The 25,201-nt window shown below is 35.3% G+C and overlaps 1 pseudogene; it reads left to right on the top strand.

Moving 5' to 3' along the window:
- The first annotated feature begins 4,541 nt into the window (after positions 1–4,541).
- On the top strand, positions 4,542–7,161 carry LOC129249835 (NADH-ubiquinone oxidoreductase chain 5-like; annotated as a pseudogene).
- The last annotated feature ends 18,040 nt before the right edge of the window (positions 7,162–25,201 follow it).

Raw genomic sequence — 25,201 nt, 5'->3', positions numbered from 1 at the left:
ATTTCCGCATTCAAGACGAAGAGGCACTAAAGACATCAGAAAAATACTTTCATCTGAATTTTCTGAATTTTCAAATCTTTGCTTAAAACAATTAAATCCAGACGTACCATCACCACCGTATTTTGAAATCATTTTTACTTTATTTGATTCTAAAAGAGGTGTTATATTTTCGGTACTTAATAATCTCGACGCAGTGTGGTCCAAAAGAGCTTGTAATTTAATAGAAGCTCTAGTTTCAGTAATTTCTATTGACGAACTTGGTGGATAACATTTACTTTTTGCAGATGTTATATGCTTATAGGGAGGTAGTATGTCTACATTCTTTTTCTTTAATACTTCCCTCAAAAGCTCATATGTTCTCTTTGTCAAAGATAGGTCTAGAAACATTGCAAGTGCCTCATCATCAGTGAAGGGAATTGCTTTATCATTTTCGGTAGGAATTTCTTCATTATTTTCTGAATGAATCGATAATCCTCTTTTTACTATGTCAACAGCTGTTTCATTATCTACTACTTGCAATGTTTTCACTAAATCTATTTTATCATCTGATAAGTAATGCCTCAATACTTCAATTCTCCTTTTTTTTGATTTTTCACAGCATTGATCAAAACTTTTTGATTTTTTTAACACCTGTGAAGAAGACTGTACAGAAATCGATAACTTTAAGTTTAGCCAATCTTTGTTTTCCTTTAAAAAATGGTCTTCTCTACCTTTCTTAATTGGCAAAACTTTCATCCATCTCTTATGGAAGTATGGCATAAAACTGCGGCATAGTTTAAGACGAAACGATTCCACTAAATATTCAGGAATATTGTATTTTTCTTTAAAATAATTTAAAAGCACTCCTGCATTCATTACTTTTGAAGCCAAAAGTATATTGCACATTTCTCTGTACTCAATCTCAATCAGATCCGTTTTAAAAATAAAAAATTGTTGCAATCAAAATCAAAACTTAATTCTAAAAATCAAAATAAACTTACCTTATCCCTTAAGACTAACGAAGTTGAAATAAAATAACACAAATAAAAGAGGTTGTCTGTAAAGTCGGTTTACTGACGATAGTTTAACGTGACAACGTCATAAGAAAATATTGATGGAATGGTTGCAATTTTCAAAACAAAATTTTAATTTTATTTGTTTGATAGATATTTTGTATGGATATAGAGGAGGAGGAAAATGGAATTGCAATGGAATAGGTCAAGTTACATTTACACAAACGTGAAAAATGACGAAACATTTATCAAATTCATGAAAGATATCTTCAATTTCGATTGTGCATCAGACGTTAATAAGTCAACAACACTTAGAGGCATCATCATCGATTTGACTTTCTCAAGCCACATTGCACTTGAAACACTCCCTTTCATTTGCTATTTTTCCTATCATCGTTTATTCTCAACAGAGAACTGGTTCATTACCATGCACACAGGAAGAAGGCATATGCAAATACAAGTATGTGAATTTATATACAAATGCGCATATACATACATATATATGCTCACTCAAGTAGGACAGAGCCAAATGTCACACGTTGCCGAACGCGGGGACCGATTGTGCTCTTTGTCGTTCGTTCCGCGCTCTCGCTTGCAGTTCAAGCACATCAGCACACATTGTATACATCTTTACATATAGATTTGTTCTTTTTGAAAATTGCGCGAAATTGTATATGTATATGCATGTTTATATACATATATTAGTATACAACATATCTTATAAGGTGTGAGGTAAATATTACCATACATTTTTTCCTTCATATATAATAAAAAAATTAATAATAATAACATTAAAACAACACGTATTATTAACAAACTTGGTTTTATTTTAAATTCTTCAAGTAAATCAAATTAATAATAATCAATAAGAAGGCATATGCAAATACAAATACGTGAATTTATATATGTACATTTGCGCATATACATACATATATACGCTCACTTAAATAGGAGAGAGCAAGATGTTGAACGTTGCCTTTCGTTTGATTGTTTGCTTTGTCGTTCGTTCCCCGCTTTCGCTTGCAGTTCATTCAAGGTAACGACAATAAGCAAGGTAACGACAAATGAGCAAGGTAACGGCAATGAGCAAGGTAACACTAATGAGCAAGGTAACGACACATTTTTTCGTGCGTGCAGCCTGTTAAATCGAATTATAAGACGTTATCACGTCAAAAATACAATAAAACAAAAAATATATACTGAACTAATAATTGTAATGACTTGGAAAGAAACACTAGTATATACAGAAGGAAATTGAAGTAACCGGAATTATCACTTTAGATTAACAAAAGTTAACAAACCCTGTATTAGACGCTTAAATACTCACACAAAAGTAAAAACTGACTTTGTGATAGGTTCTAGTAGTAAGGAGAAAAACAAATGAAGTATGGAATAAAACAGCGGCTTAGAAAGACACAGCTCTTTACTTGATGCGTAAGAAAAATGAAGTTAAATTACATAAGAACCAAAATTGGGATATAAAGTATCATCAGTTGATAATGTTGTTGATTTTGTTAATGTAGATGTAGATGCAGATGGAGATGTAGACGTGAGGTACATGTATATGTGATGTTGGTAAACGACTACAAAAGTGTTTGTAATCCCAATTTTGGTTCTTATGTAAATTAACTTGATTCTTCTTCTGGATCAAGTAAAGGTCAGTTTTTACTTTAATGTAAGTAATATAGTTAAACGTCTAAAACAGGGTTTGTTAACTTTTGTTAATCTAGGGTGATAATTTAAGTTATTTCAATTCCCTTCTAAAATATAGATTTCAAAAGATGCAGACAAGATAATACCCGAAAAAGCAGTCGTATTGAAACTAATACCGATTTAATTCATTACCTTTTGATTTCAGCAGACATGTACATATCAAACTTAAGAAAAGAGTATCCTAAAGTACAAAAACCCTTGCTGCCAGAAGCAATTGCTTTACTTATCAATAAATAAAATTTTGTGTAATGGCAATCATTAGTATCATTACTCATTGTGAAATGAAATGAGTTTTGAAAAATATTATCAATATTCGGAACAGAATTAAAAAAGAAGAAGACTGTAAGACTATAAATTTTAAGAGTATACGTTTGTTAATTAGGCAAGATATAAACAAATGTCTAAGTTTTATCTAATAAGGAAATTTTTTTAAGTAACTTCATTTTCCACTTGACGTCATTAATTAAAGCTGAAAAAGTTACCTGATTTAAACTAAAATTGTTTATGCTTAAAAATTGTTTATTAAATTGTTAATAACAATACTAAATGTTATTAGTTGACAAATTATATAAATGATTAAAAAAATATTTTACAAATAAGCAAAAATTAAAAAAAAAAAACAAAGTTAATGCGGCTAAAAACAACATTACTGGGCATTTGTTAATTAAGGTTTGTTTAAACAATGCTATGCATAAAAATTTATTAAATAAAATAAATATAGTCAATCTTGAGCAATAACTATGTGTATGGTTGATAAAATTTTAGGAATTTTGTGCGATAAACAACTTCGACAAATATAATGTTTATAAAAATTGTTAATAACATTATATTTGTTTGTTTATAATAGTTAGTTTCATTCAAATCACTGTTAGACTAAAAAAATTGAAAATCCAACTGAATTCAATAATTAAATATTCATAATTCGAGCAAAACAGCTTTTGTCCACTTATTTGTTTATAACAAATGTAATAAATTTTTTAACAATGCAACCAATATCAAAATTTATTTGTGAATAATTGTTTTAAATATTTTAAGCTTCCTTAAGACAATAATATTATTTTACAAGAAAATATACTTGTATAAAGTGGAAAAAAATTTTTTTTTCAATTTGAACATTAATTAAATTATTTAAAAATTTTTTTTTTCAAAAAACAAAAACGGTGGTGTTATGCGCAATTTTATCAGCTTTAAGTTAAAAAAAAAGTTAAAAAAGAAGAAAAATTGTGACCTCTATCCTCATTTGTCCACGGGCACTTTTTTTGCCCCACTGTGCGGCGGGAAGGTGTTAAATGTATTAAGTGAAATTTGTTTATTAAATAAAATTGTTAGTTGATCTTGATTAACAATAATTTCTTTATCTTTATTATCTTTTTTTAGAGCTGCTTATACTTTATATTTATATGCTTATAGTCAGCATGGTAAATTATTTTCTGGAGTTTATTCATTTAGAGGAGGTAAAATTCGGGAATACTATTTATTAGTTTTACATTGATTTCCTTTAAATTTATTAATTTTGAAGAGTGATATTTGTATAATTTGACTTTAATTTTATTTAAATAGTTTATTTAAAATATTGATTTGTGGTGTCAATGATATGATTTTTAATCATTTTAAATCGTGAGAAAGTATTTATCTATTTGTAGAATTAGATTCCTGATTTTAATTTTATTTAGAATTAATTTTTTTTATTTAGATTATTAATAATTATTATCTTGACGTGATGGAAACTTTTTAAGGTCAGATTCGTATTCAGCGATGAAAAATCTATAAGATAGGCCGGGTCCGATGCTTGAATCAGAAAAATAATCATTTTTTGTCGACCAGTGTAATAATTAAGGATTTTTTTATATTTATTGAATGAGAAGTAGTTAGATTTAATTCATGTAGAATTGTTATAACTTTTTTATTTGATTGAATGAGTTTATTGTTTATATCTTTTGTTATATTAATTTCTTCTTTAGTTATTTATTATAGAAAGGAATATATGGGGGGAGATTTAAATATTAATCGTTTTATTATATTAGTTCTTATATAAAAAGAAGTTACATTTCCTTGGTAATCTTATAACTCAAGAATGGGCTCACCTATCCAAACCAAACTTTTAGGCTTTGATACCAGGGTCTCGAGGAATAGGCCAAAACGTGAACCCGGGTAACCCTAGGATGTGTTTGTACAATATGGGTAGCAAATGGAAGCTGCTGATGATTCTATAGTGCAGAGTATTTTTGATGCCGCTCCGTGACTAGGGTCTCGAGATATCGGCCAAAATTTGGACCTGGATAACCCTAGGATGTGTTTGAACCACATGAGTATCCATTGTAAGTTGTTGATAAATGCTAATGAAAGAGGACTTTTCTTTTCGCTGAGTAACTAAGGACTCCAGATATAGACCAATTGGGAACTCGCCTTCAGGTTAAGAGGTTGCATTCTTATGTACTACAACCAGTTAAAATGTTTTTAAAAATTCAGATCCGTTATCTACATATATTTCTCGAACTTTACAGATTCAAGGTCAAATATATATACCATAGAACTGGGTCTTTGCTACCATTCCCAGATGGTGACCATCAATTTTTGCAAATATATTTTATTGGTGATGAGAATCGTGAATTAGATCAGCGCTGTGCAATTTCGACGAATACGAGAAGATCAATCGTGAATGAATTGCAAACAATGTTCCATCAACACAATGAATTGGTAAAATTGTTCAAAGTGGCACTCGATCTGATGCCCACCGATGGCCACAAAATCATAATAAAAGCCGATAAAACACCAATTGGGAGCACGCCAGACGATTCAATGTACCAACGATTGATGAAGTAGCTATTGTTGTGGTTGGGGAACAGTTTCAGCCACGAGATATTGTTTTGTATCGTAGAAATGAGCAATTACAACGTATTTCAGAACTCCATCGCTGTTATGATGCATTGCAATACCCCATTTTGTTTTGGAGAGGGGACGATTGGCTATCATATCAACATACCAATGATAAATCCAACAACTGGTACATACACATTTTATTTTTGTTTAAATATGATTTTTAAATAATTTTCATACGCTAATTAATTTTTGCATCGCAGGTCAAAAATCATCGAAAACCGTCAGTGCGATGAATTTTTATTCGTATCGATTAATGATTCGCCCTCAAGAAAACAATTTTATTTTGCGATGCAATCAACTTTCGCATCAATTTTTTAATTGCAAGTCATTTTGGACGCAAATATAATAAAAAATTGAATGCTCCAGGAGGAACTGGAAAAAACATTTTTAACTTTATTTATTTTAGCATAATTTATTTAGCGTAAAAAATTGAAATAGAAATTAAAGAATCAAAGTTTAATTACAAGTTTTTATCGGCTCTTTCACCTTACCTGTATATATGTAGGTGACCACCACAATCAAATTTTAAAAAAGTACAGAAAAGGCTGTTGTGACATCTTTAGAAAGTATGTTGAATGAAAAAAATCAACTAATTCAACTGTTTAAACATTTTACGAGTTCTATAAAGAAAACTTAATATGAAAAATTTCTTGCGATATAAAAAAACATTTAATGTATGGTGGTGCGAAGCCCACTGGGTAATGCTAGTGTTTTATATATAATATTATTAATTATTAGTCCTAATTTAATTAGAATTTTATTAGGATGAGATGGATTAGGATTAGTTTCTTATTGTTTAGTTATTTATTTTCAAAATGTAAAATCTTATAATGCTGTTATATTGACTGCTTTATCAAATCGAATAGGTGATGTTGCTTTTTTATTAGCTATTGCTCGAATGTTAATTAAATTGAAATTATATTTTTTATTTGGAGACACTAAAAAATAGAATTGAAATAGAAATTATTGGTGGATTAATTATATTAGCTGCTGTAACTAAAAGAGCACAAATTCCTTTTCATCTTGGTTGCCTGCTGCAATAGCAGCGCTCCTACTCCTGTTTCTGCTTTAGTTCATTCTTCTACTCTTGTTACTGCTGGAATTTATTTGTTAATTCGGTTTAATATTTTATTGTGTAATTCTTGAATAGGTCAAGTTTTACTTTTATTATCTGGATTGACTATATTTATAGCTGGATTAGGAGCTAATTTTGAATTTGATTTAAAAAAAAAATTATTGCTTTATCTACTTTGAGTCAGTTGGGTTTAATAATAAGAATTTTATCAATAGGATTTTATAAATTGGCTTTTTTTCATTTATTGAGTCATGCTTTATTTAAGGCATTATTATTTATGTGTGCTGGAGCTATTATTCACAATATAAATAATTCTCAAGATATTCGGTTGATAGGGGGGTTAGGAATTTATATACCTTTAACTTCTGGTTGTTTTAATGTTGCTAATTTAGCTTTATATGGGATACCTTTTTTAGCTGGATTTTATTCAAAAATTTAATTTTAGAAATTGTGTCTTTAAGTTATATTAATACATTCTCTTTGTTTCTTTATTTTTTTTAATTAATTAACATTAACAGTATGTTATTCTTTCCGTTTGGTTTATTATTCTATAACTGGTGAATTGAATTGTGGTTCTTTAAATATATTAAGAGATGAAGGATGAGTTATATTACGTGGTATAAGAGGGTTATTGATTATGAGAATTATTGGTGGTAGTATACTTAGATGATTGATTTTTCCGACTCCTTATATAATTTGTTTACCAATTTATTTGAAATTATTGACTTTATTTGTTTGTATTAGTGGTGGATTATTAGGTTATTTAATTTCTAATGTATCTTTATTTTATTTTAATAAGTCTTTTTAATAATTATGTAGTGAGTTATTTTTCTGGTTCGATATGATTTATACCTTATATTTCTACATATGGTGTAATTAATCCTCCTTTAGTTTTAGGTAGAATTGTTTATAAATCTTTTGATCAGGGGTGATCTGAATTTATGGGAGGACAGAATTTGTATAATAAGTTGGTTGAATATTCTCAATTAGTTTATTTTTTACATAATAATAATTTAAAAATGTATCTTTTATTGTTTGTTTTATGAATTACTTTCCTTTTTAGATTTTTTTTCTTATTTTATTCAAGTAGCTCAAATTATAGAGTATAACACTGAAGATGTTAAGGTAATTGTTTAATTCTTGAATATAGTGAATAAGTTTTAGTAGATTAAGAATTTACTAAATAAATAGATCTAACTAAATTTTTTTTATTATATTTATTTATTATTATAGTAAAATTATATATTATTATTATTATGTAAAATTATATATTTAAATAAATGAAATAGGCTGTTTTCATTGAATTTTTCTATTTTAGAATTATTTATCATTTTTTTAATATTTTTGTTATTTTTAACTTATTTCAATAAATAATAGTTTATCTTATATAAAATTGATTTAGTTATATTGATTAATTAATTTAAATAATAAAATTTAGTAATTTATAAAAAAATATTTTTAATTTTACAATGAAAATGTAATGTTTTTTTTTTTGAACTATATAAATAGAAGTATAAATGGAATTTAACCATTAAAAGATAAAAGTTAGCAGCTTTTTCTTGAACAATCTTACTTCCTTAATTGGAAATTAAATTTCAGTTCTATCATTAACAGTGATATGCCTCTTTTTGGCTTGAATTAAGTTAATGATTAAGTATTTGAAATTGAAATTGAAATTTGAAAAGGTCGAGCCAAGGAGCACCAGGAGATTTGGTGGCTCCTAAAACACTCAGGCTAAAAAGCCTATTGTATTCAAAGCTCTGGAAAGGGGGTAGATAGTCAAGGAGGGAAAGAGAAAAGTATCATAAAAAGAAATAGGAAAGAATAGAGACAGAGATAGAGATAGTTAGTCCTGTGAGAATTTTCCAGATTCTTTGGCAAATCTGTAAATATCCTCCAGTTTTAGAGAACGAATAATACCCATTCTCATGACATCGGAACCCAATACTCGTAGTCGCGCTCTAGCGAAAGCAGGACACTCACAGAGAAAGTGCTCAGTGCTATCCGCCTCCTCCAAGCATGACAGACATACCGGGTCCTCGATGATTCCAATGGTGGTCATATGCTGGCCCCATGGGTTGTGTCCTGTAATGATGCCGACCATCAACCGAATGTCTTTCCTTCTAAGTTTTAGTAGAAAGTTTGACAGTTTTCTGTTCGGATTTGTCACAAAACACTTTGCAGTTCTGCAGCGTTCTAGACCGGACCATCGCTCTTTATGTAGATTGCCTACATAATCGTTGATCCAGTTCTTGATTCCTGCGGGACTGATTCCGATTATTGGCTCTGGCCCCTGTGGGGGCACCGCTGATCCACGGTTGGCCAATTCGTCGGCAATTTCGTTTCCTTGAACACCGGAGTGTCCCGGAACCCATATAAGTACAAGCCTGTTTTGTCTTGCGACAGAATTAAGCTTCTTCTTACATTCTTGAACAATCTTTGAGGTTTGCTTCGCGTTCTCCAGGGCCTTCAATGCAGCCTGACTGTCACTGAAGACTCCAATCTGTTTCCCGCTCCATCTCCTCTCGATTATCCATTCGGCTACTTTTAGGATGGCAAAAACTTCTGTTTGGAAAACAGTTGCCATTCCCCCCATAGCGTAGTGATACTTATTACTATCGTTTAAGTACCATCCGGCTCCAGACCCTGTTTCAGTCTTGGACCCATCGGTAAAGAAAATATCCGTCAAACCTCCCTGCATGCCTCCTGGATTGCTCCATTGCTCACGCAATGGAAATCTGACATCAAATTTCCTTCCGAATGAAACTGTGGGTATCAGGTCATTTTTAGGTGCCAAAAACAGTGGATACTGCTCCGACAGCAACTTAAAGATTTCTCTGTGTCCCGAAGTTCCATCTTCGTGCCAGAAACCATATTTATGGAGTCTACACATTGCTTTTATTGCTTTGTGTTGTATCTTAAGATCCAGGGGGAGCAAATCAAGCATAGCATTTAGGGCATCTCCAGAGGTTGTACTCATGGCACCCGTGATGCATAAACATACACTTCTTTGCAGCCTGTATAGTTCCCGGATTGTGGACTTAACCATGCTCCGTCGCCACCAGACCACAGAAGCGTAAGTGATGATTGGTCTGATAAGTGCCGTGTATATCCATAGGACCACAGCAGGTTTCAGACCCCAAGTTTTGCCAAAGGCTCTACGGCATTGCTGAAAAATCTTCAATGCACGATTCACCTTCAGTGAAACGTGTGTCTCCCAAGTCAGCTTCTTATCCAAGATTACTCCTAGATATTTAACTTCGTTGGAAAGACCAAGTGTCACACCTTTCAGTGTTGGAAGACTGAGTCCATCCAATTTCCGTTTTCTCGTAAACAAGACTATAGTTGTTTTGTTCGGATTAATGGAAAGACCTTGTCTCATGCACCAATCATCGATTTTGTCAAGAATCCTCTGCACTTTAGTGCAAAGCCTCCTTAAGGATTTATCCGATGTTAGCGCACAGACGTCGTCCGCATATGCTTGGACGTGGAAGCCGAGTTCCTGCATCTCCACTAATAGGGAGTCTACGACGAAGCACCACAGCAGCGGAGAAAGAACACCCCCTTGGGGACATCCTTGCTTGGCCCTGACTGTGATTTGCTCGTCATCGCTCCCACCAGCGGTTAACAGCCTCTCAGAGAGCATGGAGTATATCCATTTTATAATGGCTTGATTAACTCCGTGTCGTTCGGCAGAAGAACATATCGAGCCGAAGGTGGCATTACCAAAAGCCCCCTCAATGTCCACGAACACGCCCATTGTGTATTCGTCAGCTTCCAGCCCAGCTTCAATCTTGCTAACAAGATCGTGTAAGGCTGATTCACATGATTTTCCACTCTGGTAAGCGTGTTGATTTCTACTAAGTGGATTTCTCGGCAATACCTCCACTCGAATATGTTTCTCCACCACTCGTTCCAGACTTTTCAACATGAACGATGTCAAACTGATTGGTCTAAAACTTTTTGCTAGGGAATAAATACTGCTCTTACGCGTCGCCATTGGGATGGTATATAACCAAATGCAAGACAGGCTGTGAAGATCCTTTTCAGGACCTCAATCAGCCTGTCTCCTCCTTTTTTAAGCATTGCTGGATATATTCCGTCAGGTCCAGGGGACTTAAAGTTCTCAAAGGAAGATAAGGAAAACCTTATCGATTCCCTTGTCACTATCCGACTAGCAATATACCAGCTGTACCTAGAGGTTCCACCGTTGCCACCGTTGTTGTTCATGCCACTCTCACCTTCAGAGAGAGTTCTACTACCCGGAAAGTGGATTCCGAGTAAAGCATTAAACGTTTCCGATTTGGAAATGGTGTATGAACCATCAGGTTTTCGAATGGAATCCAGTCTTACTGAGGGGTCTAAATGAAGGACCTTACAAAGTCTCGCTGTTTCCCTCATTTCTTCGACGTTACTGCAGAAATTTCTATAGGATTCAAGTTTGGCTTGCCGTACTTTTTTCTTATATTCTCTCTGTGTAAGTCGATGATTGGCCCAGTCCTCTTCTGTTTTGGTCTTCAAGGCCTTATTAAGAAGTTTCCTGGACCGTACACGAAGCTTCGACAGTTCAGGGTTCCACCAAGAAACCGCTTTCCCCTGTCTGCTTTGCCTGAGTGGACACAGTTCCTCAAAGCAATTGATTAAAGTACCTTCTAATTTCTTAGTCGCATCTTCAATCATTTCTGCTGATTTGAGTTTTTTCAGGTTTGGTAATCGCTCTGTTACAAGCTCACCATACCTGTCCCAGTCCACATTTCGAGGATTCCTACCGGAAGGTATTGATATTGTGTCAATTCCCAGTCGGAATTCGATAAGACGATGATCAGAAAGAGAGTCCTCTTCCAAAACTCGCCATCGGTTGATTTGATTTCCAACTGACCTATTGGTAAGTGTTAAATCAATCACCTCTTGTCTCCTTCTGGTCACAAAAGTTGGTTTGTTACCAGTGTTTTGAATGACCAAATCGGATGACAGGATAAAATCCAGTAACTTGAGACCTCTGGGGTTGCATTTGCTGCTTCCCCACACAATGGTCTGTGAGTTTGCATCACAGCCCACTATTAGCCCCAGATTATTGGATTCTGCGTACTTGACCACTTCTCTTAGCTCCCTCGAAGGAGGTGGTTGTAAAGAGTCGTAGGGTAGGTAGGCCGAAACTATAATAGCTTCGACACTGTTCCCACTTTTCAAGTACTTTATTTTTGCAGCAACGATATCTCCGGAGCATAGCTCTTTTAACATCGTGTGTTCGATCAACCTCGGCATGATAATACATGCTCGCGGTCTCACATTCCCTTCACAATGAAGTATTTGTCCCCACGACATAGCACTTAGACCACAGATACGCTTGTGACATACCCATGGTTCTTGTATAAGTATTATGTGTGGGTTTGTTTGCAGTTTTGCATGCCTACGGCACAAGAGAGCCGTAGACGCTTTGCTATGCTGCAGATTTATCTGTGTAAATATTACTTCAGTCATGAGACTGAGTATATTTACGCTTTGTCCTCCACCTTATCCTGGACGCGGAACTGGATCCGCCCCAGATGTAGGTGGGGACGGCACCCGTACTTCGACTTAAGAACCTTGAGGGACCCAAGATCGATACCCAGTACCAGGTGGGAACCCGCCTCCGAAGTGGTAGCGGATTTCTGCCTGGTGCACGAGTATACTCTCCAGAGAGTCGTGTCAAGATCCGTATTCTGAACACGGATGCGTTTGAGGAGTTCTGCTGAATTACAGGAAGGACCCGGAATCCAGACACTCGCTCGTACCAGCCTTTCTTTGCTACTCTCAACAAGAATAAACTTGCTGTTTTCGCAGGCTGGGATTTTTGCTATCGCTTTTTCTAGCCATTCTCGGGAAAAAGCATTGGAACAGTGCACCTTTACGATGCCGTCCACCACGCTTTTCCCCTCGAATGTCGGCGCGTCTTTCGACTCACCGATAGCTTTCCAAAGATAGCTGTCAAGATAGTCTTGTTGCCCTTTGGACAGTAGACCATCTTGTTTGTCGGAATGTATCTCCACCGTCATTGCCTTTGCTGCCATTCTCGCGAATGATTCGCCAGACGTTGACGGAAGAGTGTCATTCGACATTTGAGGTCCCTTAGCCTCTGCCTTGTCAGGCAAAGGTTTGTCTGCCTTGGATTGGGTCGAGGATGCAGGCATTTCCGAATTCCGTTTTTCAACTTTCCTCTTCTTTGCCTTCCTCCTCTTCCCGGTCGTTGGCACAGACCCCGTTTCGTTTCCAGAAGAGCGCAGCGCTACAGAGGAATCCTCTGTTCTGCCACGCTTTCCCGTTTCCGTTACAGGTGTCGAAGTTGACGGAGCTTGAGTCCTTGCCTTAGCTAGTGCTTCGGCTTGCCTCGCCTTCTGTCTTCTTCGTTTGATCTGCCTTGCGGTTAGACCAACACCTGCGTTCGACTCTCCAATAACTTCGGTCTTTTTACCGGTACTTACCTGATTCACACCAGGTTTAACCGTTGTCAAAGACTTACTCGGTACCAGAGATCCGTCTGAGTCTACTGAGAGATTGTCCGCCATCTCCACATCCTCCACAACTTGTTCAGTTGCTTCAGATCGTTTCGATGGCGGTGTATCGCTCACACTCACTCGGCTCTCCATTGGCATAGCCAATGTGCCATGTTTCACCACTAGTAGTGCGCTTCCTCCGGAACCCTGGGTGTCAGTTCCGGTCATAGGGGAATGTGGGGTTCGGGCCTGCACATCCGATGCCCGAGCCGTCGATTGCTCGACGGGAGGATTTCCCAAAAGTGGGTTACCCCGTGCAGAAATATCTTTATTTAGCCTCCACATGTAAGAAAAGAAATGCATTTTATCCCTCCTGCCAGGTTGTCGGTACGGTACTCTCCACATAGTACTTGGGTGGCCACCAATTCCGCCGTTCCGCGGATGAGTGGATACCCAATTCCTATATGAAGCTGTCCTCTTAGTTCGTGGTAAGTTAATCTCCATAGAATGGGGTTAACTCGCCACTTAAGCCTCATCCCCGCGGCAAGGAGACCGACATGACAAGGGATTAAGTATTTACTAAATAAATAGATCTAACTAAATTTTAAGAATAAGGGTAGTAAATTACCTAAAATTAGGTCAAAACTAATTGCAATAAGTCGCTTCATATTCGTTTGTATTTATTAAGAATTTACTAAGTAAAGAGATCTAAGATAGATAGAAAATTCAATACTGTTTGAATGCAAATCAAATGTTATAATTAACTACAATCCTATTTATATTATTTATACGTTAGTTAGATCAATTTAATTTACCTTGGCTTCATTCGTGGTATAAACCAATAATTAAGATTATAATGAAAATAATTGATGTGATTGTTCATATTATGATGTTTGATAAGTTAATAATTAAAATTATTGGTAAGATTAATGCAATTTCTACATCAAAAATTAAAAAAATTATTGAAATTAGGAAAAATCGTATGGAGAAGGGAAGACGTGATGATGATTTTGGATCAAATCCGCATTCAAATGGGGAGCATTTTTCTCGATCTGCTATACTTTTTTTTTTGATAAAAAGAGGCTAAAATTATTACAATGCTTGTAATTGTTATTAAGGTTAGAGCTAAAATAGTTATTGAGAAAATTATCTATACTATTGTACTTAATTAGTAGACTTTATGAGTGGAAGTCAAATATACTTTATACATTATATAGATATTGTAAATATTAATTATATTCTATTATTTTCCTCATCAATAAATTGAAATGTATAGAAATAATCAAGCAATATCAACGAAATGTCAATATCAAGCGGCTGCTTCAAAACCGAAATGATGTGTTTTTGAAAAATGATTATTTAAATGTTGGATTAAACAGATTAATAAGAAAGTTGTTCCAATTAATACATGGATTCCATGGAATCCTGTAGCTATAAAAATGTAGAGCCGTAAACTGAGTCAGCGATTGTAAATGGGGCTTCAATGTATTCATATGCTTGTAAAATAGTAAAACACCTATACTCCTAGTAATACTGTGAAGAATAATCCTTGTGTAGCTTGAGAATGATTACCTTCTATTAGGCTATGATGGGCTCATGTTACAGTTACTCCTGAGGCCAGTAAGATAGCTGTATTTAATAAAGGAATTTGAAATGGATTGAAAGGTTTGATTCCTGCTGCTGGTCAAGAAGCTCCTAATTCAATTGTTGGAGATAATCTTCTGTGAAAAAAAGCTCAAAAGAATGATACGAAAAATAAAACTTCTGATAAAATAAATAAAATTATTTCTCATCGTACACCTAATGTTACAGGTAGGGTGTGTAATCCTTGGAAAGTTCCTTCACGAGAAACATCTCGTCATCATTGATAAACAATTAAAATAGTAATAATATTACCTAATAAGAATAATGAAATATCATATTGATGAAATCATTTAACTAAACCTGAAACTGATGTTATTGCTCCAATAGCTCCTGTTAAAGGTCATGAACTATAATCTACTAAATGAAATGGATGATTAGCATGTGTTGACATGAATTAAATTAATTTACTTCTCTAGAATATAAAGTACTTAATACTGCAAATACATAGGACTGAATAATTGCTACTGCTGATTCAAGAACTAATAAAGCAATTTGGGCAATAATTAATAGTGACATAATGGCGTATGAAAGTAATGGGCCTGTATTTCCTAGAAGAGTTAATAGTAAATGACCTGCAATTATATTGGCTGCTAATCGTACTGCTAGAGTTCCTGGTCGAATTAAATTTCTAATTGTTTCAATACACACTATAAATGGCATTAAAATTGCTGGTGTTCCTTGAGGAACTAAATGTGCAAATATATATTGTGTATGATTAATTCAACCATAAATTATAAAACATAATCATAAAGTTAAAGCTAATGTTAAAGTTAATGTCAAGTGGCTTGTACTTGTAAAAATATAAGGGAATATTCTTATAAAATTATTAAATAAGATTAGTGAAAATAAAGAAACGAAGATAAAAGTTGATCCTGAATGTCCTGTAGATCCTAATAAAGTTTTAAATTCTTTGTGTAAAGTTAATAAAATTGAATTTCAAAAAATGTGATATCGTGAAGGTATTAATCAATATGTTGAAGGGATCACTATTAATCCTAAAAGGGTTCTTATTCAATTAAGGGATAAATTAAAAATACTTGAGGTAGGGTCAAAAACTGAGAATAAATTTGTTATCATTTTCAATTAAGAGGTTGAGTGAAAGATTTTTTAGTTGAATCAGATTTAGGGGATTGAGGAATTACAGAGTAGTAATTTATTATTCTAAAAAGTATAAATGTGATAGAAAAAATAATAAGAAAAATTAATCAACCAATTGGAGCTATTTGTGGAATTAAAAAATATTAATAAGTTTAATAATTTTAGTTTGACAAACTAATGTTATAAATTTAATTAATTTTTTATTATTAAATATTATCTATAAATCATTAGAAGTAAGTGCTAATTTACTATTGAGTGGTTTAAGAGACCAATACTTGCTTTCAGTCATCTAATGATGAATTTAATCTATTTGTAATTCATTTAATAAAATGGTTAACAGGAATACTTTCAATAACAATAGGTATAAAACTATTATTAGCACCTCAAATTTGAGAACATTGACAATAGAATAATCCTGGTCGATTTATTAAAAAATTAATTTAATTTAATCGTCCAGGAGTTCCGTCTACCTTTACTCCAAGAGCGGGTACTGTTCATGAATGGATTACATCTGCAGCTGTTACTAAAATACGAATTTGTGAATTTATTGGTAAAATAACACGACTATCAACATCTAATAGTCGGAATCTATCTGCTGTTAATTCATTTGTTGGAATTATATATGAATCAAATTCTACATTTATAAAATCTGAATATTCATAACTTCAGTATCATTGGTGTCCAATAGCTTTTAGAGTTACTGAAGGTTCATTAATTTCGTCAATTAAATATAAAAGTCGTCAAGAAGGAAAAGCAATAAATAATAGCTGGTAGAATTGTTCAAATTACTTCAATAGTTTGTCCATGTAGTAGATTTCGATTTGTGTATGAATTAAAATAAAAAATAGTTTAAAAAAACTAAAAAACACGCTTTTATTGCCAATCGAACTAAAAAGTAGAAAATAAATTTTAATGACAAAGAGACCTATAATGAAGTAATAGCAAATCGAACGATCAGTCATAGTCAACTACCTCAGAACAGAATTATAACAAAAATTAAGATACAAATAGAATAATTCAAGTTAGAGTTAAAAGCGTGGGATGCATTTTGCTTCACTTTCATAACCTTCTGTACATAGGTAGTTGCCAACAGAATGATTGTAATATTTACTATATCAAGCATCCCACGCTTTTAACTCTAATTTGGATTATTCTATTTGTAACTTATGCTTACGACCCTGAAACAACCGCCCAATCAAGCGAATATCGTGCTAAAGGCGAGGCCAGACCGAAAAGAGCACGTCAAAGTCGTTCAAAAATAAAGGTCATGATGACAGTTTTTTTCGATTTTCGTGGTGTGGTGCACTATGAATTCCTTCCATCTGGCCAAACTGTTAATAAGGAATATTATTTGAGCGTTATGCGTCGTTTACGTGAAGCAATTCGTCTAAAAAGACCAGAATTATGGGCCAACAACTCTTGGTTTTTACATCACGATAATGCTTCGTCTCACACTGCACTCGTTCTTCGTGACCATTTCGCCAAAAATTCCACGCATATCGTTCCGCAACCACCGTATTCGGCCTGATTTGGGTCCGTGTGACTTCTGGCTATTCCCAAAACTCAAGAGACCACTCCGGGGAACACGTTTCGAGTCGATTGAGGAGATAAAAGCTGAATCGAAGAAGGTGCTGATGGCTATACCGGAAATGGACTATTTGGCATGTTTCGGGGATTGGGAAAATCGTTGGCATAAGTGTATTTCATCGAGAGGGGATTATTTTGAAGGGGATGAAATTGATTTACAAGAATAAATAAAGATTTTTCATTTTACAACCAAATTCACCTTACTTTTTGCCCACAGGTAAGAAAAGAAAATATTAATCCTGGCAATCCTAATAAGGATAATGGAAAACTTTTATCAAATTATTGCATTGTCATCGGTCCTTGATAGGTGTGCAAGATTCCAAGTCGATCAGATTTTTAGAAGCCAGTGAAAATTAAGCTCAAAGATTCCGTTACATACATACATACATACAACCCGAGCTAATAAAAGTGTGTAAAAAGGATTACTATTGACAAAAGTTTGTTTCGATAACTACTACAAAGCAGACAAATGCGAATTTCATTTTCAAAAATTATTTCCTCTTATTGTTTACCATTACGTTACGGATACACTTTTGAAATCTGGCCTACCAGTGACACTTCTGCCAGTGGCACGGAGTACCACTCGCTGGAGAAGTGATGTCGGGCTGACATTGACATCATGAACGATATTTCCTTTAAGTGCTGAGATGGTCGCTGAGTTTGTTTCATAGACTTTACTTTCGAGGTACGGCCACTTTTTACTGTACATAGTGTAAGATCGAGTCACTTGCCCCCAAAACGGCATATCAATTTTATCAAAATATCACTTAACGCCTGTCAAAAAAATGGAAAGGAGAAGAGTGTTTTTACTTGTAGATACAGGGTTGGCCATATTAAACTAACCCATGTGATTATTAAAAAAATATGGAAAAAGAAACATTTTTTTGTGTTTCATTGTGAAAAACATTTAATTTAGTTCAAGGAGATTCGTTTACATCACTTTTTGAATATGATATCGCGCAAGTGGTCGCCCTTAGAACGTATTTGGATATGTACAGGGTTGGCCATCTTAAACTGACCCATGTGATTATTAAAAAAATATGGAAAAAGAAACATTTTTTTGTGTTTCATTGTGAAAAACATTTAATTTAGTTCAAGGAGATTCGTTTGCATCACTTTTTGAATATGATATCGCGCAAGTGGTCGCCCTTAGCTCGTATAGCGTAATGTGCCCGTTTTTCGGCGTTTTCCATAGTTTTGGCCAGCGTCTCGGCCGATATGGCGGCTATTTCCCGTCGGATATTGGCCTTAAGTGCGCCTACTGTCTTTGGCTTGTTGACGTAAACCTTAGATTTCAAATTACAGTAAAAAGTTATAGGGTTACTCAATGGGTCAGTTTAATATGGCCAACCCTGTATATACAATGAACGTGACAGCCGAAGTTACTACCGCAATTTCGCTTCGGATTGTCAAACTTTATAATCTATCATCCTTTCAAAGAAGTACGGTACACAGAATATTAACTACAGATAGCCGCTACTTAATTTTTCGCGATTTTAACAACCAGTTGACGTTATCACTTTAAATAACACTGGTTTACAGCCAAAATGCACCAGAGACGCCGTTATGAAATTCCTATGTAAAATCATCGTCTGATTCCGAAAATCAAGGTTATTTTTTATTCTATGGTAACGTTTTTGAGATATTTACGAATTACCGTTATTTCAAAAAAAAAAAAAATTGGGCCCACTTAATCATATATATCTCGAAAACGAATTGAGCGATTCCAAAACCGTTTAATGCTTTTAAAAGGTAATAAAATTTGCTATAAACTGTGCGTAAAACACTTTTTGCTAGGCCCTGCAGATTCAAAGATAACGAACTATCATAACGGATTTTTTAAATTTTTTTTGTAAAAATATAAAAAAATTTGTACTTTGAGAGAAAGGATCTCGAAAACTTTTTACTTTTTCGTGTATTTTTTGTTTTCACGCTAAGCTCTGTTTTTTTACAAAACAAATAAAGTTAATTAAATAAAATCGATGAACTAATACAAAAGATACAAGCATTCAAGTAAATATATCCATATAGTAAAACTTAAGTACCCTACAAATAATAGCATATGTACATATGATTCCGTCTTAACTCTATGATCTTATTTTATAATTGAAAACGTTATGTGTCTTGTTTTGACGCTTATTTATATAAAGATCGGTTTCTCTTATGAGAAACCAACAGTAGTCACCCATCATAGCGACATCCCAGAATCCTTGATACCGACTTTCAATCATTTTCATTTGCTAGTGAAACCTTTCGCCATGCTCGTCAATTTCGTCGCCAAGATTTTGCGGGAAAAAATTTAAATGGGAGTGCAGAAAATGAATTTTTAAAGACATATTTACTCCTGAAAGAAAATTATATCTTATATGTGTTTTTTATTTACCCATTTCCGCATAGTTTTTAATTAAATCGTTCACTATCAGCTCGAAGTTAGGACTTTTGTGTTTGCCTAAAAAAGAAGTAACGACCTTTTCAAAAGAGTCCCACTCCGCTGCCTCCACTGGTGACAATAGTTCTTTGAAATGGGTATTGGCCATTATTTTCCTTATTTGCGGCCGCACAAAAATCCCTTCCTTTATTTTTGCTTCTGAAATCTGTGGAAAGGTTGTTTTCAAATAATGAAAAGCTTCGCCTTCTTTGTCCAAAGCCTTGACAAAGTTTTTGATAAGGCCGAGCTTGATGTGGAGCGGAGGTAGAATTATTTTTTCCTTCTTTATAAGTGGTGAGTATTTTATGTTATCCACCCCAACTTGAAACTCGATTCATTCTGGCCAATCCTTTATGATGTAGTGGTCTTGACGTGCTCGGCTATCCCATTTGCATAGAAAGCAACAGTATTGTGTGTATCCAGACTGTAGACCACATAGCATTCCAACGACTTTTAGATCGGCACATATTTTCCAATCATGTTCTTCGTATTTAATTAATTTAAGCAATTTTTGCATTGTCTCATATGTTTCCTTCGTATTTACTGCATGCGCGATCGGGATAGATGGCTTTTGGTTTCCAATATGCAATAATACGGCCTTTAAACTTAATTTATTGCCGTCTATGAACAATCGCCACTCTTTTGAATCATATGGTTCACCAAACTGTTTAAATAGACCAGCAATGTTTTTGCAATAACAAACACTGTCCTTCTTCGTATAGAACTGGGAGAATTGTTCGAGACGAGTCCTATAACATCGGATGAAACAAGTTTAAATTGTTGCATACGAGAGGCATGTAGTTCGGCCTTTTCTTTTGACAATTCCAAATCCCGTATCCAATCATTGATTTGTGCTTGTGACAAAGGGTTTCTTTCGTTTTCCGTTTGCAATTCAGTACAACATGATGCCGCGTAATCAGATACTGCTGTTGACAATGAAACTGGAGCCGGAACTAAAGTTAAATTTGATTCTGCCAATGTAGCTTCCGTTGAATTTAGTTCTGGTAATGACACTGTAGATACGCTCGCATAGGTTACTTTTCTTGACTTTCCAACCCCAAATACTTTTGTAGTACAAATATAGCAGTCCGTTGAATGACAAGTTGGTTCCCTCCACTTCATTGGTGTAATAAATTTCATATGCCGCCTAAATAGATAGTTTAAGAAATTAGTCAGATATGCATTAAAAGAGAGCAAACTCCTAATTTTTAAGATGTACCTTTTGGTTCCAGTTTCCGAAAATATCAATTCGACTCGACATGTGGTGGACACAGTATTCGGTGTCCATGGTTTTTCATTGTTTCTACGCTCAATTCCATAACACTTATGGTATGCAAATTTCAAATGATTTGAAAACACACGTCGCATCCTTTTAACGATAAATTCCCCGCAGATGAAACAGAACATATCTGGATCATTTTTACACTCAAACTCTCGCGCCCTTTTATTCATATCAAATTTTTATGTAAATGACGGATTATAAACTCCAATTATAAAGTGACCAGTATTCGGCGATCCTTGCAGAAATTATGAAGGAACGAGGCACATGTACTATTATTTATTCTTACATAGATCAACTAAAAATGCAAGCGTACCTATACAAAAAGGTTCCCTAGTTATACATAGAAAACACTACCTGCCTTAAACATATGATTTTGCTTGAAACTGTATCTGTGTTTGAGATAACGACACTAACAATTTTTTGTATCTAATAACCCTTCCAAAATCTACCTGTAACTAACTGATATGCGAATACTAACACATATTACCAGTAGGGTATTTAAGTATTAAATGGATATATTAACTTGAATGCTTGTAACTTTTGTATTAGTTCATCGATTTTGTTTAATCAAAGTTTATTTGTTTTGTAATAAAACAGAACTTAGCGTGAAAACAAAAAATATACGAAAAAGTAAAAAGTTTTCGAGATCCTTTCTCTCAAAGTACAAATTTTTTTATATATTTACAAAAAAAATTTAAAAAATCCGTTATGATAGTTCGTTATCTTTGAATCTGCAGGGCCTAGCAAAAAGTGTTTTACACATAGTTTATAGCAAATTTTACTACCTTTTAAAAGCATTAAACGGTTTTGGAATCGCTCAATTCGTTTTCGAGATATATATGATTAAGTGGGCCCAATTTTTTTTTTTAGAAATAACGGTAATTCGTAAATATCTCAAAAACGTTACCATAGAATAAAAAATAACCTTGATTTTCGGAATCAGACGATGATTTTACATAGGAATTTCATAACGGCGTCTCTGGTGCAGAAAAAAAGTTGAAATTTGTGATCCAGTGTAATCAGAAGGAAGTGCCATTACTTGCTTGAAAAATTGTGATTTTAATATTTGATATGGGAGAGAATCGTTTTGTTTGAGAAAAACGTGGGAGTATTTTAAATACATTTCTGATGATACACCTATGGTAAGGCGTATCTATACAAGGAGGTATCGTTATAACAACAGCAACATTTTCAATTTTAGGATGGCAGAGAAAGAGAATAGAGGAATTGAATTAATTGGGGAAAACTTTAAATATCATATACAGTAATCTCCCTTATAACACGGGAGATTGGTTCCACGTTATAGGAAAACGCGTTGTAGGAGTATTCTCGCATAACGCGCTTGTCTGACCCCATATAACGCGTTATGTACAAATGATTCACGTTTAACTTTCTCTTTAAAAGATGTTTAAATCAAATAATAAGGAAAAAGTATGTAATGAACGAAATATGTGCGTTTTATTAAAATCGAACTAAGAACATTTTAATTAAATAACGTATACATATGTATCTAAGAAAAAGTTAATTTCAAATAAATTACATAATTCCAAACACAATTTTATTAGAAGTATATTCGCTATCGTGGCTATCTGAAATAACGTTCCACTGACATCTTTTTTAATAGAATGTTCAAAGGTTTCTTCTTCTTCTTAATTGGCGCGATAACCGCTTACGCGATTTTGGCCAAGCTTAACAAAGCGCGCCAGTCGTTTCTTTCTCGTGCTAACCGGCGCCAATTGGACACACCAAGTCCAAGTCCAAGCCAAGTCCTTCTCCACCTGATCTTTCCAACCCAGAGGAGGCCTTCCTCTTCCTCTGCTACCACCAGCTGGTACCGCATCGAATACTTTCAAAGCCGGAGCGTTTGTATCCATTTGGACGACATGACCCAGCCAACGAAGCCGCTGGATCTTTATTCGCTGCGCTATGTCTATGTCGTCGTAAAGCTCATACAGCTCATCGTTCCATCGTCTACGATATTCGCCGTTGCCAACGTGCAAAGGTCCAAAAATCTTACGCAGAATCTTTCTCTCGAACACTCCAAGCGTCACTTAATCGGATGTTGTCATCGTCCAAGCTTCTGCGCCATATGTTAGGACGGGCATGATGAGAGTCTTATAGAGTGTTAGTTTTGTTCGACGAGAGAGGACTTTACTGCTCAATTGCCTACTTAGTCCAAAGTAGCACTTGTTGGCAAGAGAGATTCTACGTTGGATTGCAAGGCTGACATTGTTATCGGTGTTAATGCTGGTTCCTAAATACACGAAGTCTTTTACAACCTCAAAATTATAACTGTCAACAGTGACGTGGGTGCCGATACGCGAGTGCGCCGACTGTTTGTTTGAAGACAAAAGGTACTTCGTTTTGTCCTCGTTCACCACCAGACCCATTTGCTTTGCCTCCTTATCCAGTTTGGAGAAGGCAGAACTAACAGCGCGGTTGTTAAGGCCAATGATGTCAATATCATCGGCATACGCCAGCAAATGTACGCTCTTATAAAAAATTGTGCCTGAGCGATTAAGTTCTGCGGCTCGTACGATGCTCTCCAACATCAGGTTAAAGAAGTCACACGACAGCGAGTCAACCTGTTTGAAACCTCGTTTGGTATCAAACGGCTCGGAGAGGTCCTTCCCAATTCTGACGGCGCTGCTCGTATTGAGCAACGTCATTTTGCATAGCCGTATTAGTTTTGTGGGGACACCAAATTCAGACATCGCGGCATACAGATAACTCCTCTTCGTACGGTCGAATGCAGTTTTGAAATCGACGAAAATATGATTTGTGTCGATTCTCCCCTCGTGGGTCTTTTCCAAGATTTGGTGTATTGTAAATATTTGGTCGATGGTAGACTTTCCAGGTCTAAAGACACACTGATAAGGTCCAATCAGTTGGTTGACGGTGGGCTTCAGCCTTTCACACAATACGCTCGCCAGAACCTTATAGGTGATATTTAGAAGACTAATCCCGCGGTAATTGGCACAAATTGCAGGATCGCCCTTCTTATGGATTGGGCAAAGCACACTTAAATTCCAATCGGCAGGCATGCTTTCATCCGACCATATTCTGCATAGGAGCTGATGCATGCACCTTACCAGCTCCTCGCCGCCATGTTTGAATAGCTCAGCCGGCAGTCCATCGGCGCCCGCGGCTTTGTTGTTCTTTAGCCGTGATATTGCTATTCTCACCTCGTCATGGTCGGGTAACGGAACGACAATTCCGTCGTCAACGATTGGGGTATCGGGATCTTCACATTCTCTCGGACATGCGCAGCTGTCACCGTTTAACAGGTTCGAGAAGTGTTCCCTCCATAATTGAAGATTGCTCTGTACGTCAGTCACCAGATCGCCGTCTTTGTTCTTACAGGACAACGCCCCGGTCTTAAAACCTTCTGTAAGCCGCCGAACTTTCTGGTAAAATTTTCGGGCGTTGATCTTATTGGCCAGCATCTCAAGCTCCTCGCACTCACGTATTTCGGCCTCTCGTTTCTTCTGTCGGATAATACGTCTCTCTTCCTTTTTCAGCTCTCTGTAGCGATCCCACATGGCTCGCGTTGCGCCCGATCGCAGCGTGACTCTATAGGCGGCATCTTTTCTTTCTGCGGCAGCATGACATTCCTCGTCGTACCAATTGTTTTTTCGGGCTCGCCGGAATCTGATTTCTTCTTCGGCGGCGGTACGTAGGGAACGTGAAATGTTGCTCCATTGCTCGCGCATGCCGGTGTGTTGGGCAGTGCTCTTCGAGAGCAAGAGTGAGAGTCGAGTGGAGAATCTTCTGGCTGTCTGTTGTGATTGCAGCTTTTGGATGTCGAACATTCTTCGCATAGGTAGAGAAGCCGAGGGCTGGGGCCGGTCCGCCGAAATCTTTTAGCGAAGTCGCTAAGCAGGCGGGATCCATCACTCTGGGGGTGGTCGACAATAGCAGGGAAGATGGCGCCATTTCCAGGGACGAGTGGAAAATAGTGGCATCGGCCATCTCTGCGGTTTTTATGAAGGTGGTAAGGGAAAACCCTGGACCTCCACCGTGCTGTGA

The sequence above is a fragment of the Anastrepha obliqua genome, chromosome 6 (assembly GCF_027943255.1).
Source record: "Anastrepha obliqua isolate idAnaObli1 chromosome 6, idAnaObli1_1.0, whole genome shotgun sequence".
NCBI lineage: Eukaryota > Metazoa > Arthropoda > Insecta > Diptera > Tephritidae > Anastrepha > Anastrepha obliqua.
Note: the sequence above shows the minus strand (reverse complement) of the source record. Positions and strands in the feature narration are given on the sequence as shown.